Source organism: Talpa occidentalis, unplaced genomic scaffold (assembly GCF_014898055.3).
Source record: "Talpa occidentalis isolate TD23 unplaced genomic scaffold, MPIMG_talOcc4v2.1 talOcc4.6, whole genome shotgun sequence".
In the NCBI taxonomy this organism is placed as follows: domain Eukaryota; kingdom Metazoa; phylum Chordata; class Mammalia; order Eulipotyphla; family Talpidae; genus Talpa; species Talpa occidentalis.
In genome coordinates, this window is record NW_023604972.1 from 134,300,684 (window position 1) to 134,319,656 (window position 18,973).

Here is an 18,973-nt window from a genome sequence, read left to right on the forward strand (position 1 = left end):
GTTCAGGCCATACGCTTAGGTTGGGGTTAGCCCAGTGACAGAATCACCTGAGGACACACATGCCATTTTCTTTCTTTTTTTTTTTTAATCAATTTCCTTTTTTTTTGCACACATCCCGATCATTAAGCATGCATGACAAAGTTAACTGAGTAGGAACCTTTATTACAGCTGCAAAAATTCTTTCTGCTTTGCAATATAATATAACCTAATCATGGACGTGATGTCCCATCCTATTCATGGGTGCTGCCTACACGCCCCTCAAGGATAGGAGGTTGAATCAGAGGTACCCACCAGCTCAGGAATCTCGCTTGACTGTCAGAATTTTACCCGCCTCTCTGTCCCTTCTCTCCCACCCCATTCTTTTAGTTCTTGTTTGGGGTATATGTGCACAAAATGTATACGTGTGCATGCACGACTGTCATAGCAGCGATAACCAAACCTGCAGAAAAGCAATATCTTCACTGTCAGACACTTCAAGAAGAAATTATTTGTGTTTTTTCTCTGATCATTTACAGCTTATAAATAAGGCAAGATGGTTGCAACTCTGAGAGATACAAGTTCATACAGAGATGTCCTTAAAAAATTGCCATTGGAATAGCAAACCATGAAGTACCACCTGTCTTGGGTTTGACAGGTGCTAGTGACACAAACTAGGAAAGATGTAGTAAGTTCTAGATTTTAGCAGGGCAGACAAAGTAAGCAGCTGTAATTCATTGTTTCAGCTGAAAAAATGTGTTCTGGGGTCATGCAGAGGAAAGATCTCAAGACTTTTCCAAGCCCTGGTGTTCCAGTTCTGGCTCAAGCTTTAATGTGGGATTCTGCTGCTCCATGAATTAAGGGATTATTAATAGATGTGGTTTAAGACTCTTGAGCAGCAAGAAAATGACCATCTCACTTCGATATTGTGTGTCTAAAGCCAAAGCCATTTTTAGAATAATGCTGCTCATCCAGATCCATGATTAGAAGCAAAACCCTTTGACAATTCACTTGTTTGAGTTAGTAAAATAGATGTTAAGATAAAGACAGCGCATAGACCTTGAATTTGTAAAAGCTGAATATAGAAACTGCTGCCGATTTGACTAGGGAAAAAAAATCTAAATTCAGCTTGCAACCTAAAAGAGGAACACATTTCATGATAGGTTATACTGTGCTTTTCTGAATTAGTAGCTCATCAACATACGTGTGCTGTAGGTGGTGAAATGAATAAGTAAAAAGAGCAGAAATGGTTTTAGTTGTTGTTCTGAAAATTCCTTTGGGGGCCTGTGGTTGGTTTTGATTTTTCTATACCTGATATAGATAATGTGCTTGTTTTGTGATGTAATATTAAAACAGGTATTAAAATGCCAGGGTATGTAATTCATTTCCACTTTTTTTATTGTTTCTGAAACTCGAAGGGATTAGGACAACTAACCCCCAGTACTGATGAACGTAACCTGTGAGGAACATGGGGTAACTCAAGACTCTTTTTCACCTCCCACATCCAGCCTCTGTGGCTACCACCTGCAGTTCTGTTTTCCTCCCAGATTTCATTACCCACATGTGATACCAAGTTATCGCAAAAAGTACTTAGAAGCATGAGTGTGGGGCATCTGCACCTATAGACATGGACACTTGGGCCATGAAGCTGGAGATAAGGGGGCTAGGTGTCTTGGCTGCAGCCTGCCTGCCTCCCTACCTGCTTGTCTGCCTGTGTATCTGGTCCCCTGCTTCAGCATTAAAGGCATGTCAGATATACTAAGGCTTCAAGATTCTTTTTCTGTCTACCCAAATCAACTGTGAACCTGCCCGGCCTGGGATGGTTTTATTTGGAAATATGGCTTGCAGATAATCAAGATGAGACCAATTCCTCACAGTAGTTGTAATCCAATATGACTGTGTTCTCATAAAAAGAAGGAGTTTGGGCACAGCGACAGATATGTAGGGGTAGCCCGTGTGAGGACACAGGGGGAATGGCATCTACAAACCCTGGGATGCTTGAGGATTTCTGAAGTCGGGGGAGAAGCTTGGACCACGTTCTCTCTCTCACAGTTCTCGGGAGGAACAAACTCTGCCAACTCATTGATTTCACGCTTGTGGCTGTCCAGAACTGTGAGACAACAAATGTCTGTTGTTATAACCTCCCAGTTTGTGGTACTTTGTTACTGTAGACACAAGAAACTAACACATGTAAGTTCTCTCTCTTTTTTTTTATTCTTTGTACTTAAGTGATTCCTGGCAATCATTTCATTAATCTTGTCCAGGGTAACCACTTAATATTTGATCTTAATGCTGCTTTCTTTCGCAGATTTTTTAGTGGTTTTCAGCCAATCCAGCTCTAGATATTATTAGATTTTTGTATGACCCAGAAAGTTCCTAAGTTTCTATTCTCAGGAGTTCACGCTGTTGCTTTTGAGATACCACCTCCTGTATTTTGAGATTTCTGCACAGAGAGGATTTTCTCCTTCTCTGGGCACTTATTGCTGTTGGGATCCTCCTTTTCTTTTGCTTATCAGTGCAGATCGTGAAAACAAGCAGAATTGTGCTGGAAAGTTTTCTTTGGTATACAATTATTTTGAAGATGTCTGGGAAGAGAATATAAACATGTATTTTTTAGGTGAATCTGCAGGGGATGGTATCTGGTGGTTTTTCATGGGGAGAAAGGCCTGAGAAATTTGCCTCACCCAGCATGATGCCAGACCTGAAGATACAACATTTTTATTGCAGAGCTTTTCAAAAAAAGGAAAACCCTCAAGCACACAGCACGAGCTTTCTCAGTCTAGTTCTGTTGGTGGCACAGAGTGACTTGGAAAGTCAATTCCTTGCTCTTCCAATAATTGTCAATTATCTGCTAAGGTGATTTTGGGAGAGCACCTAATTGTGACTTTAAAGTATATGTCACAGTATAAAAGTGGCATATACCCTGTTTTTGGAAATGTGAACAAAATAAGCACCTTGAGGAAAAATCAAAAATGGCTAATAGTAATGGTATCGCAGCAGAAATTTTTTTTCGCTTGATGTTTGACATTATTAAATACATTCTATAGCCAAGCTGGAAATGGTACATAATTATAAAAGTTAAAATACCTTGTAAGCCTCAGCACCAGGTGTGATTTCTATACTGTGCTCTCTTTTCAGCTTGACAGATGACTGATCACATGTTTTGGGGGTTTGACCCACAACAGCTGCTAAAGCCACTCATCTAGAAGGGATGTGTCAGCTTTGCAGGGGTCAGCTGACCGTGAGATGTGGAGTAAATGCAGGAAGGACTAGCAAGACAATGCTCAGCTTTACCGCTAACCTCAGGATTGTACTGTCTGGTTTCAAAATCATTAAATAACTGAATTCTGCAAACCCTAATGGTGATGTGTAGCAAGAGAATTTACAATTAGATTAAGTTTCAAATTCTGTAGTACTCCTTTGGGCATATAATCCCCCCCCAAACAGCTCGAGAATTTGTATTTTAACGATTTTCTCACAGAATTCAGGATCTTCATTGAAACTTCTGAGACAGATGGATGCAGTTATAGCAATCAAGGCCAAGGAGAAAGAAGCAATCTGAGGGTGTCCTGGTGCTATGTGATTTTATTTCGCCTGTGTTTTTCCGCACGTGTTTGTGTGTTTGCCTAGGGAGTCCTTGGAGGATATATCTTGACGTGACAATAATGAGACAAAACCCATAGTCAGAAAGTTATTATCTTGCAATCCTTCCACTCTTGCTTTTACTTCAAACCTAGGACAATTGCAAACACCATAACCTGAGAAGGCATGTTTCATGTGTGTGTGGAGTAAGTGAGGGATGGCCTATTATATTCCATTAATATTTTCCCATGAATCACAGCATTTAAACACTATTATTATTTGGTAAAACTAATTATAATCACTTTTCAAGGATTACTATTAAAACCAGATGTGAGTGGGAAGTAACGTGGGGAAGTTAGGGACACAGGTGGTGTGACTGTCTATACCAAGCACCTGCAGCATGTCAGGCTTCGGGCTGCTGGCTTGTACGTGTTATCTCATTTACTCTCATAATACTTGACAGCAAAATTTGTTGTCTCAACATCACTGTTAAGGAAAATGAGATGAAACAGCTCTGTTCATTTTTTAGAAAATCTATTAGTGAGGGTAACACCAGCTGCTGTAACAAATAAACCCTAAGATGTCAGGGACTCAGCGTACTAGGCGTCGCTGTCTCATTGTGTAAGAGACCAGTGTAGATGCTCCTGTACAGTTTGTCTCCTAGCCATGATGAAGGGACTCAGATTTATCTCATCCTTGGCCCAGTGACCCTCTATAGTCTCAGAGTTCTGTGCATTCCCATCTGGCTTGGAGGCGAAGAGAGGATAGAGAAGACAAAATGCTTCCTGAACGCTCTTGCCCAAGACTAGTTCTTGGGTCTGTATTCCACAGATAAGGGCAACTCCTACGGTGACCTCGGTGCAATAGGGGGACTGGGAAGCACCCTGCTGGTAGCACAAACCAATGCCCCCCCAACCCATACATGAGGGCAGTATTGGCTTTGGTGGACAGAAATAGTATCTAGATCACCTGTGCTCTAATAGACAGGGCCCACCCACTGAGGGTGCACCTGTGGTTTTCATATCACTTTCATTTAAAATCTTAGGAGAAATTGCTGTAAGAGACACAGGTCCAAGATTGATAGGGTGATTCTACACTACGAGTCATGCAATACTTTAGATATTTGTGTTGCGGTAAAGGCATTCACCAAACAGAAATGGTGAGCCAAGCACTATTTTGCAGGGAAGTGGGCACCATTAGGGGTGCGGCTGCCTAGAACAGACTGTGATTTTTACTGAATAGTCCAATGATTTCTTCCAGGGGCTTTCAGGGTGCTGGCAAATGATTGCAACTGTGTGGAGTTTTAAGGACTACCAGAAATACACCCCAAAGTTTTCCTTTGAATATAGCAAAGTGGACGTTGATGTTTTCTTCTAAAATGACAGGTAGTTGAATTTACCTAGCTGGCAGCCAAGTGGGGAGTGAGACTTACCTTTCCTCCTGGGCGACTCAGTTTAGGTTGCCTGAAATTTTGTGAAATGTGAGAGTTTGAATGAAGGGTTGTTTTCAGCACGTTGGTTTTGCTCAAATTTCCACCAGAACCTTAGAGCACAGCAGTCACAGATGAGGTAGCCCTAAAAAAGATGTTGTTGGGAGATCCTGCTCCACCTTTATGATCTTATAGACACATGGGCAGAAAGCCGCAGAGCCCTTGGCATACCTCAAGTTAGTAACCAGATTAGAGTTAGAATCCAGGACCGCTGTGTCCCTTCTCAGTATACATTACACTGATTAATTTCCTGATAAATTCACCTGACCTAACAAAAGTATGTCGAGTGCCTTCTAGATCCCTGGGAATTCTGGGGATGTGGTAGAGTTCAGGGTACACAGTGCCCCCCACCCCATGCCTCACCACGCTGCTTCCTGAGAAATAAACTCACCTTTGACAGTCAAGCCTCACTCATTTCAGATAATGAATAGAACGGGGGTTGCCTCTGGGAGTGGATCTTTGCCGTGGTTACCACATTCTCTTTACTGGTTTTGTGGCTCGTAAGAGGGTTTTGTGTTTCTAATCTGGCAGCATTTGGCACCCCTGTCTGATACTATGTTAGATGTTCTATGGCGATACATCGAGGTTTTTATTTCAATCTTAATGTCATTTCATCAACCACCACTAACTTCTTCAGACCCCAAAATTTCAAGTCACAGTCTTGATTCCTAAGTGATATCTTAGATTCTAAAGAGAGGTGGCAGCAGCTGGACTGCCTGAATGATGTGCAAGGAAGTACAAGCAGTTGGTCTGTGGCAATCTGCAGTGAAGTTGGGGGACAGGGCTCGTGCTGCCTCAGGTATATGTATGTGATTCAAGTTGACGGCGAGGAGCAGCCTTACCAGGAGGTGGAGGGCAGTTATTGGAGAATAAAAAGTTTCTTTCTTTGGATTCATCTCCCAATAAGATGCCACAGAGATTTTCTCTTCAGCTGATTAGCAAGCATCTGCTGCTTGTTTCAAGAAAAAAATGCAATTTTACTTGATTTCTGATTCTGACATTAATATGGCCAGGCTTTGAGAAGTCAAATCCATTTTTCATGTTTCCAGAGGTTTTCTTGGAGCACATTCACTCAAAGACACATCTTGGATATCATGGCTAGGTTCCCAGTTTAGTGCACTAATACCCATTTACTCTTTACCCTAAAGGAAAGAACCCAAACCAACCTGACACTCACAATATGGATGAAATATCGTATTAAGCAGCTGGGTTGAGGGGTAGCTTGGAATCCTCCACCACTCTTTCTACTGCTGAATCCATTTGAAAATATGATTTCAATTTACCAGGTTTCCATCTATTAAGTTATACCATTCAATAAAAGAGAGAAAAAATACTTGAATAAAAATTTTCAGTATTAGAAGGGAATTCATAGGTTTTCAAGGTTCACCTACTTCATATTAGAGATAAGATTATGGAGTCCGAGAGCAGCAAATGACATGACCATGTCACATAATAAATGGAAGAAGATGGGAGATGCATCTTGGCATAAACCCAGTTCACTTTCTATTAATTTCATAGCCATGCACGTGCTCTGGAAATTCAGAAGAGGCAGGCCGGGTGCCACAGAGAATTAGATGTCATTTGATTCAAGGTCATTCTGAAAAGAATTCCAGATACAGCTGAGGCTATGTGGATGTTGAGATCTTACTTCCTCAAATATTTAATGAGTCATTTTTCTTGTAGATAATAGTCATTTTTAATCCCCCTACTATGTTCCTGTCACTCTCTCATTTGTTATCAGAGACTGACTTATTTTGATGTTAGTTGTTTAAAAATCAGCATGACTGTTCACTGTTTCCAGCCAACGCGATCAGTGACTCCGCTAAAGCAGGCTCATACATGATGTGGGTTCAACCCCTAGATAGACTTCTGGGAACTTCTCCGTTCCTGCTAGTAAAATGGAAGTCTGCCATACTTTGGCCCTATTTTCATAATCATGACAGTGGAAAATCAATAGGGACAGAAAAGTGACAAGCTGTGTGTTGGCTTTAAACCATGATTAAACAAAAATTCCTCACCCGCCAATGAAATTTGGACATATGTCCCTTCCCTTGAATGTGGTGTCTTGTACTATCCGGAAGGATGGAGCATGGAGCATGGCGACATGCTGTCAAGCAGTTCTGAGGTGAGGTCATAAAAGCTGTAAAGCCTTTGCCTTGTTTGCTGGGATGGTCTCTCTTTGAACTCTGTGCTGCCATGGTAGAAACCTACTACCCCGAGAACTCTCCTCTAAAAATCACCTAAGCCATGTGGAGAGGCTAAGTGTAGATGGTCTTCAGGGTCTTTCTCACCTAAGAGCCAGATGTGTGAGCTTAGAAACGTGCAACTGATCAACTCCCCTGTATGATGGAGTCTTCCCAGGGGAGTCCCCAGACATCATGGAACAGAGACAGGTCATCACTACCATATGCTGTCTGGATTTCTGATTCACAGAATATATGAGTTTAGCAAAAACTGCCAAATCCTTACACAACTAAGTTTTGGGCTGACTTCTACGCAGCGGTAGATAACCACAACAGAAAGGAGAGTTGGCAGTCAATTGATTGGGATAGGTTTTATTCCTGGAGAAGAATAACAGAATAATTCATCCTAGTCAATATAGAGACTTTTAATAATAGTTCTGTCTTAGGGCCCAAAAGTTAATTTTCTAGACTTTCCTTATATTAGCAGAGAGAATGTTAATCAGAAAAACAAATAGATTGCAAACAAATGTCAGCACAGAAAAGCTGATTTTCCATGGCAACTGAGACAAACTCTTGTTTTAAAGTTCACACTGAAAGCAAAACAAACCTGCAGCCAATCCTCATATCTTGAATTGATTTATATACTATTTCTCTGCTTTTAATCAATCTTTCCCTCCTCCTATAAATATATTCTTTCTGGATTTGATGTTTATGTATGCTGATTCCTTGATTCCACTCCTCTCCCTCCCCTGCTTCCCCAGGGAATCTGAGTGACTATAACAAAAAATCTGTAAACCGTTTTATATACAGAGTGTTTTGATTGATTTTATTGATAAATAAGTTTACAGGGCTATATTTTATATTATAATGTTTGGATGTTTTAGCGGTGGCCTTATACTGGATCACTGTTAAAAACCAAACAAACTGACCTCAATCCGTCTCAACTACAAAGCTATCTTTAAACATTGAAAGTGTGTTGGGTGTAGTCTAGTCCCAAAATGAAAATTAATAAAATGTGTTTGACATTGTATGTTGAATGGAAGCTAGATTGCACTGTTGAAATAAAGTAACTATTATTTCTTCTGTCTGATATATATGTGTATATATTTCTTAGAAAAACATAACTGTAAATGGACAAGAATATCCTTAGAATATTAGTTGATCTTAGCGTCTATATACATTATAATATATATCATATAATATACACACACATATATCTAATCTGTCTAAATTTGTTAATGATACCCATAATTTTAAAAGCACTTTCCTTTAATGTTCTCTCTGTCAAAAGTTTGTGTTTTGGTGAAATATTGGATTCTCTTTAGAGAATACATAATCATTCTCCATAAGAGAATATTTTTTATGACTCAGAAAATATTTATTCTCTTGAAAAAAAAATCAGGATGACAGTTTCTGAATATTTGAATATTTTGACTATATCCTTACTCTCCCAAATATTCACTTGCGCATACTTGTAGCTGACTGCCCAGCTACTATAATCCTTGTAAGGAAATTATTTAGGTGGGAAGGAAATTTTTGGTTGAAGGAAGAGTGATGGTAGCCTTAGAAATGAAATTATCCTTTGAGATCTCATGTCCACGAAGCTCTTCTGCCCTCTGATATATCTTATTTTTATTTATGGAATCATTGTAGTACTCAGCTACAAATCCTGTGCTGCAAAACCATTTCTAGTATGAAGATTACTTTTTGAGATTCAGAAATGAAATGTAAAAAGTCAAAAGGGAAAAAGGGTTGTACCTTGTGTGTATACGTATGTGTGCACGGAACTTCTGTTTCTCTACTGGGGTCCCACTGAGTGTTGTGATAGTCAAATTCTTACAGGGTTCCCCAAATTCTTCTTCCTAATGTGTATATACCTTTCTTAATCCTCAGGATTGTAAATTCAATAGGTTTTCCTCCCTTGCCTAGTTTGTTACATGGCACAATTGTTACCTGGATGGGTAGGACTGGGTGTCATATGGGGTGGAGTATCTCTGAGTGGCCCCAGCTAACAGCCAGCAAGGACTAGGGAACCTCAGTTCTTCAACCAATGATACTGGAAATCTGCCCACAAGAAGGAGCTTGGGTGTAGATGCTAGCCCTCCCCCACCCCCCAACAATTTTCCCGGGAATGGCTAGCCCTGATCAGAAACCACACTAGACCGTATTTTCTGTAGAATGGCAAGCTACTAAACGGGTGTTATTTCGTGTCTCTGTGTGTGTAATAATTGTTATGCAGTACCAGAAAACTAGGCCAGACGTGTATTTAACAAGGATCCCTTTCTAACTTCAGCCTTCAGCTCTTCAGTCCATCTACTATATTATTTTATTCTTTTGGTTCCTTTGCTCATCTTGAACGGATCAGAATTTTGAGAAGCAGATTCACAATAATCCTCTCCGCCCAGCGCTGTCTGTGAGCGGGATGTTTTCTCAGCAAAGGCTGGGAAATGCAAGAAATTTTCTTCTTCATTACAGTCTGTAGAATTACTTCATGAAACTATACTAATGAACACTTCCTTGCTATCTTTATTACCATCTAAGTGTTTGGGATAATTGGGTGGAAAGTTCCTCTGAGATTCTTGAAACAGAATTTTGAGTAAAAGAACATCTGGGCTACAAACTCGCCTATGGTGAGAAATCTGTGAGAACAACTAAGAAAGACGTAGCTCTAGGAGGTCACATATTTTCAGCTCAAATTCTTCCACAATTGATTATTTTTCCTGTGTCCTCTGATCATTTTGGCTTCTAAATAAAAACCAAATAAAACAAAGACTATATGCAGTATGTGCCAAATCAATTGGATGGAAATCTTCAGCTTTGGTTTCTATTTTTTAAAAAGATTTGTTTCTTTATGCATACAAGAACTGGGGTACAGGCCAGAGGTACAGGGGTGAGGGGATTCACCAGAGACAGAGTGGGGAGCAGAACAGGCAGACTGACTAAAATACACTGTTGAGGGGAGCAGAGGGGCAAGACAGGAGAGGTCTGCTGCGCCATGTGGGCAGCTCTCTGCCCAGGGATTGAATTTGTGCTGCAGTGGCTGTGGATCGTTTCATAGTGCTCTGCTTAACCCCTTGTGCCACCAGGGAGGCCCCGAACTTTGGTTTTTATTAAGAGAATCAGGCAAGCATTTCCAAAGTAGATGAAACTGCATATCACATATGCAGATTACAAACTACCATTTAATTGTGGCCTAGAAACTAAGGGAAATTTTCCTCCCTTAGGACTCGAGAAGAAAGACTATCCAGTGTCATTTAATATAACACAACACTGAGTTTTCAGCAGAACCTACAACTCCAGAGTGCCTCTCAGACTTAGCGCTCATGCAAGGGAAGCTGCATATCTCAATATCTATTTAAATATACATTTGAGGAACCTCCACTTAATCTTCAGTTGGAAATAATTAACCTACATCATAATATACTAAAAGACAAATATCAAAGGAAGAATCTAATAGCATCTATAAATGCCTGACTCCAATTGACTAATATGCTCAAGTGGAATCATATACTCATGATTTATATCAGTATTTGACTGTACCTATAGACGTGTGAAAATAAATTTTCATAGATAAAATACATAAATGCTAATTAATTTGATCACAGGAAATGTTAACTTTGAAGTCCTAAGGAAAACATTATCCCTCTTCTCTTTAGTAGATATGAGTGACGAATAAATTTTGTACTTGATTATTATTTAAATTAAAAATTACATCTTGATTTTTATCAATAGAAATGTGGGAATTTGTTCTCCTTCCTGCTCTAAAGTACCTATTCTGAATTCAATCACTAGGCAGAAAGCCTAGGAAAAGATGTTTTTAACTAATCTTCAATTTAATTTCTTGTTTTGTTGAAAACAGTGGTCCTTATAGCAACTCATCTGAACTTGCTAGATAGTCTCCCAGTCCTTGGAAATGTCAGCAGTGAAATTAAATGCAGCCTGGAGATATGTGATTTAAATGTATTCTTTCTTTCACCCTGTGTCTTGAGTAGTCATGAGGTAAAGGGAAGTGGAAATCTCTCTTATTCCTCCACAGGCACGAGACAAACACTTGGCCTTTGCAAGGGTCTCCCTGACAAGGTGCTCTGCTGACAGATTCCTGCTATTTGCTCTGACAAGGGTCACTTTTGAGATCTTAGCCAGAGCTTCCCCAACATTCATGCAACAGATTTTCAATCATGATGATGATAGCTATGCTACGCACACACAAAGAATTTCTAATTATGTACCCTGAGAACATGCCTGTGAACAATATAGAGGCAAGTCACACTGCCAGGGAGTGGATGGCCCAAGGGGTGAGCCAGAAATTAAACAATATTAATTTTAAAAACACCTTGAATTTTCTTACTTGCACGGAAGGACAATGAAGAATTTGAAAAGCAATTAAAAGAAGTGAACCAGATGTAGCTGGCAGGGACAGCGTTGGTTGCTGGAAATTTCTTTGAGGAAATGACATTTAAACTGAGCCCCTTAGGATTTGAGGATGTTAGCAGAGCAAAGACAGCATTTGCCATGGCCCTGAATCAGGAATGAGCTTTGAGCAAGTGAAGAAAGCCTGGTGTGGCCAGAGTGGGGTGAGCAATGTGGAAAGGGTGTCAGACAGGACTGGTGAGGAGTGTGGAAGCCAGATGAAGACAGTGTTGCCTCTCTTCTTCTGCAGAGGGCCAGATGGCAAGTGCTTGCAACTTAATGGACCAAGAGACAAAATTAAGAATAATCCACAGACTAGCAAATCCCCAGTCTTTGACCGCTGAAGTACATACCTGAGGTGCAATCCGGCCTTGAAGGGATTCTTTTCCTTCCAGGAGCGGGACTCTGAGTCTTGGACAGAGAAATCCAGGTCCCAGATACTATAGAGTAGGAGCAAACAATTTGTCACAACTTTTCAAGTCTGCTGTTGAAGCACGAAGGCCTCACAGACAGCGCATAAATGAACATACGTGGCTGCCTTCCAGCAAAACTTGATTTAAAAACAGTTTGTAGAAGCAGCATCAGTGTAACCTCCTGGAAGCCTTGACACTGGCCGGGACATTGCAGGTAAAATCAGGTAGATCTTGGAGTTACCCTGGAAAATCTCCTTAACTGGACTCTGGTTGGGGGTGTGTCATAGGCCTCACTTGGCTTGGTTGAGAAGAAAGAAATATAAGAGCCAAGAACAGGGGAAGCGTGTCTGCACTGATTTGTAGCAGTTAAGAAAAAAAGCGATGGGCAGGAAAAGGAGAACGTGTCCTTTATTAGCATAAGCTTTGTACTGACTATGGTAGAGAAATGGGGTATCCAAGCAAGAGGTGATTGACGGTGGTTGGGACCAGAGTGGGAGATACTTGGCAGATATAATTGGCAGGTGAAGCCACGAGGATTTGCTGATGGAGTGTGTGAGTGTGAGAGACAGAATTTATAGTCACTTTGCCTGAGATTTCTTAGCATGGGGTCTGTATTAGTTTCTGGAGCTGCTGTAACAAAATACCACAACCTGAGTGACTTAAAACAACACAAGCATATTTCTAGAGGCTGGAGATAAGGTGTCTGCCAGGCTTTTTGGAGGTGTTAGGGAAGATTATTTCTATTCTCTTTCAGCTTCCAGTGCTTTCTGGAGAGAGTTGGCATTTCTTGGCTGTGGCTGTGTCACTCTAGCCTCTGCCTCCATCACCACATGGTGTTCTCCCTGTGTGTGTCTTTTTGTCTCTTCTTAAAAAGACCCCAACATACTGGATTTAAGAAATTCCCTTCTCCCTTCACACTTTAACTTCATGTTAACTTGATTAAGTCTTGAGGCACCCTGTTTCCAGGCAAGGTGACATTCATGTTGTTCAGACATGACCAAGTATTATACCTTTAGGGGGCACAATTCAACCCACCAGAGGGCAGTAAGTGGGCCGCAGACACTTGGGAAGTACCTGAAATCGCCCTGTCTATACATCAGTTTGTGCAGCAGGTGTGGTGTCTATACTCATGAGACTTTTGAATGTGTCTGGACCTCAGCAAATCATAGATCTACTTTAAATTCCCCTTCAAGAAAAGACTGAGCTATGAAGAGTTCAAGTTACTTGAAGGAGCTTCTGAACTGTATCATAGCAGACCTAATGCAAGGAGCTTCTAGCCTTTTTCCAGAATCATCCAAGGACTTCTTTCATGTTGTGTAAAATGGAAAGAGTTATAGTACAAAAAGGTTCTGTCTGTCTGTATGGAATAACACTCAAGATTGCCCTGTGGCCAGGTTGCTTGTAGTGACTTCACTTAAGATTGGGCTGAGCCACAACCCAGGTAAATAGCTGTGCAGTTGTACAGAGCATGCACTGTGTACACCTAAATGCTTGACTCTGATGCTTGATCATGCTGGTCTAAATTGTCTGGAGATGTGTAGAATTGCTGTCAAGCTCAGCCAGGTCTCAAGGCAACAGCAGAAGGTACCCCTGTGCTGTTAGTGACATCAGCGTCATTCCCGGGGGGAGGGTGGGGCTGTGACAGGGACTTCCACGCAGGCTTCTCGCTCTGACATGTTATCAGTCATATTTTTATTACCTTCAGTCTCTCCTAGGACTGTCTGCTGAGACAGGTGGCATCCCTCTCCTTGCTTCTTTGTCTCTGAGCTCCTGTCCATGGGGTGTGTCTCCCAGATATTTGCAGAACAGCCTGTGTGTCCCCAGTTCCTGAGACTCGTGGAGGACCCCTGGGCTCTAGTGCAGAAAAGCAGCACATCTGCACTTGTTGTGTAACAAACAGGGAAGGGAAAGGGTTGAGGAGCAGGAAAGGGGGCAGTGACATTTACTACCAGTAAGAAATGACAGAGCTGAGCACTGATTGTGGGACAGAAATGTTTATTAGCCCTTGATTTTGCTTTCCTGATTGTGTAGTGGAAAATATGGCCTGTTTTTGATTTTTCTCTTCCCAAATAAATAGCAGAAATTGGCTGAAAATACCTGAGAAGTGGCAGAGCTATAATTCACTTTTTAAAACCAACAGAGCACTGCAATTTTACTAATGTTCCTTTTTTTATTACAAAGGAAGAGAAGAAATGATTTTTCAAGAATAAATGTGAGTGCTCCAAAGCACAATAATCAAAGACATTGTTGTTTCCATTTATTATAATTACTCATCAAGGAGTTTCTCCTTAATTACATTGGTTTCTTGCAACTGTCCGAGCTGATCCTAAAACACTTACAGCTCCTGCTCTTTACTATTTGCATATAACCGTGCCTCTAATCTACTGAAAAAAACCCCAAACCATTGCAGGGCATATTGCTGGTCGGACCCCCACCATGAAAATCACATGTCTCTCTGCTTAACACTCCTCCCTGCTCTGATTTCTTGAAAAAGATGGAAGCCTTTTCAATCCAAAGCCAATCCCTCTATAATTGGAGCCCCAGGGTCTGCTGGAGGACTTTCCCGTCAATCACTCCTGCTCTCAAGTTCTCCACCCCTTTTCTCTGAAGACCCTTCTCTACATGATAGAAACATTTATGACAAATCCCTCCCTTCTTATTTTACAAGTATTTTCTGCTTACTATCTGGCTAGGTCCTTCCTAGTTAGCCTAGATGCCTAAAAACAAAAATCAAAAAAACAAAACAGAACAAGAAGACATGTATTACCTACAGGCATGATGCCTGCAGAAAGACTGGGGAGGAGACCCAATGGACTATGTGCCTTGGTGGTGGGTGTGGTGTGATAACACACATTCAAAGTGGTGCATATGCAGTATTGTCAGCCAACATTACCTTGCTAAAAATAATATAAAAAATAGATAACTTATTGGACAAACAGTGATGATGTTCACTTGGGAACTATTTCGTGACTTAGGCATCAAGGGAATGTCTCTATTATAAGAACAAGCCTACAGATATTGAGGGAGGAACATCACCCAGTCACTCAGTGTGGTCCCTGCACCAGCCGTATCGGCCTCTCCTGAGAGCTTACTAGAAATGCAGTCTCAGGCCCCATAGTCGAACATTGAAATTAGAATCTGGAATTTAACAAGATAACCAGGTGATAGAATTCATGGGAAGTCTGAGAATTCACTCTAGATTTATACACACCCACATGCATATAGTACACACACACACACACACACACACAGAGCAGGGCCAAATCCACTGCAGTTTGGCAAAAGAAATGGGACAGTTAAAACACCCAGCAGTGCTCTGCCTCTTGCAGAGTTCATCTACCACCCAATTAAAATGCCAAGACACTCAGTAGCTCCCTAAAAGCTACTTCTGTGTCTGGCCCCACAGGTCACTGATCCCACAAGGGACAACAACCGAGGGTCCAATGGATGAGCTTGTGGTGGCTGGAGGCTCAGCATTGAGACGGGGCCACGCCGGGGTGTCTGTGAGCTCAGTCTCATTGCTTTTCTCTTGACTTTTTCTCTGGATAAACAGAAGATTTTGGACTCTTGGGCAGTCGCTGCGACTCCTGCAGCAAGTGCCAACTAAGACAACGACAAAAGAAATAGGAAGCAGAGGGCAGAAATGAGTGGATAACAGTCAAAGCAAATATCAGACAAAGCAAACGGAGTGGCATATATACTGCAATAAAGGAACGAACACTGGAGGGGAAAATGGACTTCCTAGGTCTAAAATGTGGAGTTACAGATGGCAGTGCCAACGCCTGAACCGTCAGCAGAAAAATCACGGTTTTCAGCTGAGGCTCCTGCCAGTTAACCCTTCCTGTTAGACAGCTGTCGAAATGGAAGATGATTGGTTTTATGTTCCTGTAAATATATGTTACTATAAACCAGTTAACATGTTCTTACATTCTGATATTAAGTTTTATGAACCAGTTTATATCAGGCAAATAGTGAGGTTTTCTAAAATTTGTGGTCTACTTGAATTGTGGTTTTGGGGGGCCCATTGTATACCCTAAAATTAATTTTTCATCGATATTTATAAGTTACTTCACTATTGGGAGAAATGGATGGGATGTGCACCCCGCCCCCCAACATAGCCTCATCCAATTTTAGTTCTTAGTTCCTGTCCCTTCCTTTTCATTGTGTCATTGTGTCTAATCCTCTGACTATAAATTGAAGAGTGAGTGTAATATGTCTCTGTTTGAACACACTTAATGAAGTCTAAAAATAGCCACCTCCATTATGACACACCGAGATTTTGTTTTAGGAGATGCCCGGATTGTAAATAATCATGTGCAGGTGACTATCTAAGAATCCTTCAACACTAAAGCCTGTAATTCCATGATTTTTCAGGTGCTTAATTCTTTAGAACTCCAGTTCCCTACTGGTGAAAGGAATTTCAAAGGCATTTTGATTTTAAACGTTTCTACTGAGACATGCTCTTCTGGAGGGAGTGGCAGATTATTGGTTTTTTACTTAAAAAATGTAAGCATTTCATTCTGGGGACTGGTGGAGATAAATGATATTTTTGGCCATGAGACTTCAGATTTACATCCAGAGGAGAACCTCCTCTTTGCTTCTGTTGGAAGGATCCCTGGCCTCGGCCCTTTTCTCTTTCCCCTTTACTGGTTGGTCCCTTTCAAAAGACCCCACTGGTGAGGTAGTAGAAATTACAACCCAAAGGGACTGATGTTTCAAGGTGAATGCAGTCAGTCCTGACATACATCTTAAAAAGTTGTCCATCTTGCTACAAGACAGCAGCTGGTGCTGGGCAGATGTCAGACATTCCTATGGCCTGAAGCTTGCTTATTTTTACTCCTTTTCCACAGAATAGAATTTTTTCTGGAGGCTATCTATCATTGTTAGCTCAGAAATACAATAAGGAGTATAAAATACATAAGGCTACTGAAGGAAATACATGTTTGCTTTCTTCTTTACCCAAGACACACAGAAACCACGCCAAAATAAAGGCCGAGCTCTACAGACAAGTCACACGCAGGGGTGGTGGAAGAAGGGCCCACAGTATCGCGTGAGAGATTAGAATTTCATAAAGTCATGCTTCTCAGGTTTCGTTAAGCATAAAAGTCATCTGTGGGTCCTGTTGAAATGCAGACTCTGGTTCAGATGTGTGGGAGCAGGAGGGATATTGCATTTCTGCAAAGCTTTCTGTGATGTCAGTGCCACTGACCAGCTGGCCATCTTCTGCAGATGCTGCAGGAGAGGGGAGATGTAAATCAAATCATTAAGTTGTGTGTGTTCAAATAGACAATTATTCAATTATTGTCAATTATTGTCCATTGTCAGTTTTTTCCCTCAAAATGAAAAAGAAATCATTACTAATACTAAAATTTTTGAATCTATTTTAATCATGCATATTTTTGTATTCATTTTGAATTTTTAAAGCATTGCATTTAATGATTCTGGAATATAGAGAAACTGAACAAAGGGTCAGGAAAAAGGGAGAACTTGCAAGCTGACCATCGATCTGAGGCATCCAGCAGGAGAGAGGAGGGAGAAGAGTTAAGACAGGTGAGGGACGAGCACGAGGAACCTTGGTGATGGATCATGGGTGCTGTGGTGGTGGGAGAACTATGATTACACCTGAGGGGAGAAATCAAAGACTGTTAAAAAATTAACAATGATGTAAGGGAGCAAATAAATAAAATTAATTTTAAAAATGTGGATTTTCATTACTAAGTTTCTGGACCTCAGTAAATTTTGTGCTGGAAGCAAGTGCCTTACTTACCCCACTTTTATCCCAGCCTTGATTGAGAGCATCAGTATCATCTGGGAATCTGTTAGAAATACAGAATCTCAAGTCCCTCCCTGATTATTGAATACAAACCTACATCTTAGCAAGATTTCAGAGTGATTTGCATCATGTTCAAGTTTGAGAAATGTCCATTAAAGATCGCATCCTTAAGAACGGAGTTAGTTGTCTCAATCTTTTATTATCATCTTATTCTGGAAAAAGACGTTTTGTTTAATGTTGAATTATCAGGTCGGAGATTCTATGAGTTTCTGGAATGAAGATGGTCCTTGATTTCCTCCAGATTTCTATGAAGTACTTTCATATGTCAACTCTCTTTTAGAAATAGTCATGAGATCCTGTCTACTTTTTTCTTTTATGTGCAGACATAGATCTCAACAAAGAAAGGTGGCTTTTGTAATTAGTAAGCTAGCCCCAGAAGAATCACAAGGTAACAAGAATAGATCTAACTTGGAGTCTCTTTCTATTTTTAATTTGTTTCATCACGAAGGATGAAAGACAACAATAAATGCTCTAAATTCTTGATGCATTTTCCTTTCTTTGATTGTATCTTTGAGGAGAGCTCTAAAAGGCATCATATAAATTCATTGTCAGAACAATCTTGGAGTGTAATGAGAATGGAAAATGACACCATTATCTTTCTTGTATCCACAATTGTAAGGAGAGTGTGCAAAGACATTAAATTAAGTTTGTCCTCTGGAGAATTTAAACCTGTGCTCTATCAATTGTTCCACTGGAGGAAGTGAATAGTTTCAAAAGAATTGAGTAGAAGTTCACAGAGGTGTTTTAGCAGACAAATGACGGGTCTAGGTTTGTGGATATATTATGAATTAAAATTTCTTTGAATCCACTATCTTTTATGTTTCCTTTACATGAAACTTTTTTCATGATGAAATAAGCAATATATATTTTAGGGTGACTTTTATTTAAAGGTCTCCCTTCCAATTAAACTTTGCTTAATGTACCTCAAGGCTGGGTGGGTTGGTTATAGTGTCTGATTATGATTTATTGCTTGTGAGCTGAAAAGATGAAGACCTATTTTCTTGTTAGTTATTGGTTGCAGCTATTGAACACAAAATGAGTAGAAATTTAGCAATTTTGTGGTTAATTTGATAAGCAGAAATATGAT

General features: G+C 40.6%; 1 long non-coding RNA gene across 2 annotated transcripts; it reads right to left on the reverse strand.

Moving 5' to 3' along the window:
• Positions 1-1,796: 1,796 nt before the first annotated feature.
• On the reverse strand, positions 1,797-7,155 carry LOC119260789 (uncharacterized). Of its 2 annotated transcripts, none has more exons than XR_008549142.1 (3): positions 7,066-7,155; positions 4,991-5,132; positions 1,797-2,086 (listed from the first exon to the last, which is right to left on the reverse strand). It is a non-coding gene; the product is annotated as an uncharacterized LOC119260789 (long non-coding RNA). The 2 variants fall into 2 exon arrangements; XR_005128816.2 differs by lacking the exon at positions 1,797-2,086 and adding an exon at positions 2,177-2,561.
• Positions 7,156-18,973: the final 11,818 nt, after the last annotated feature.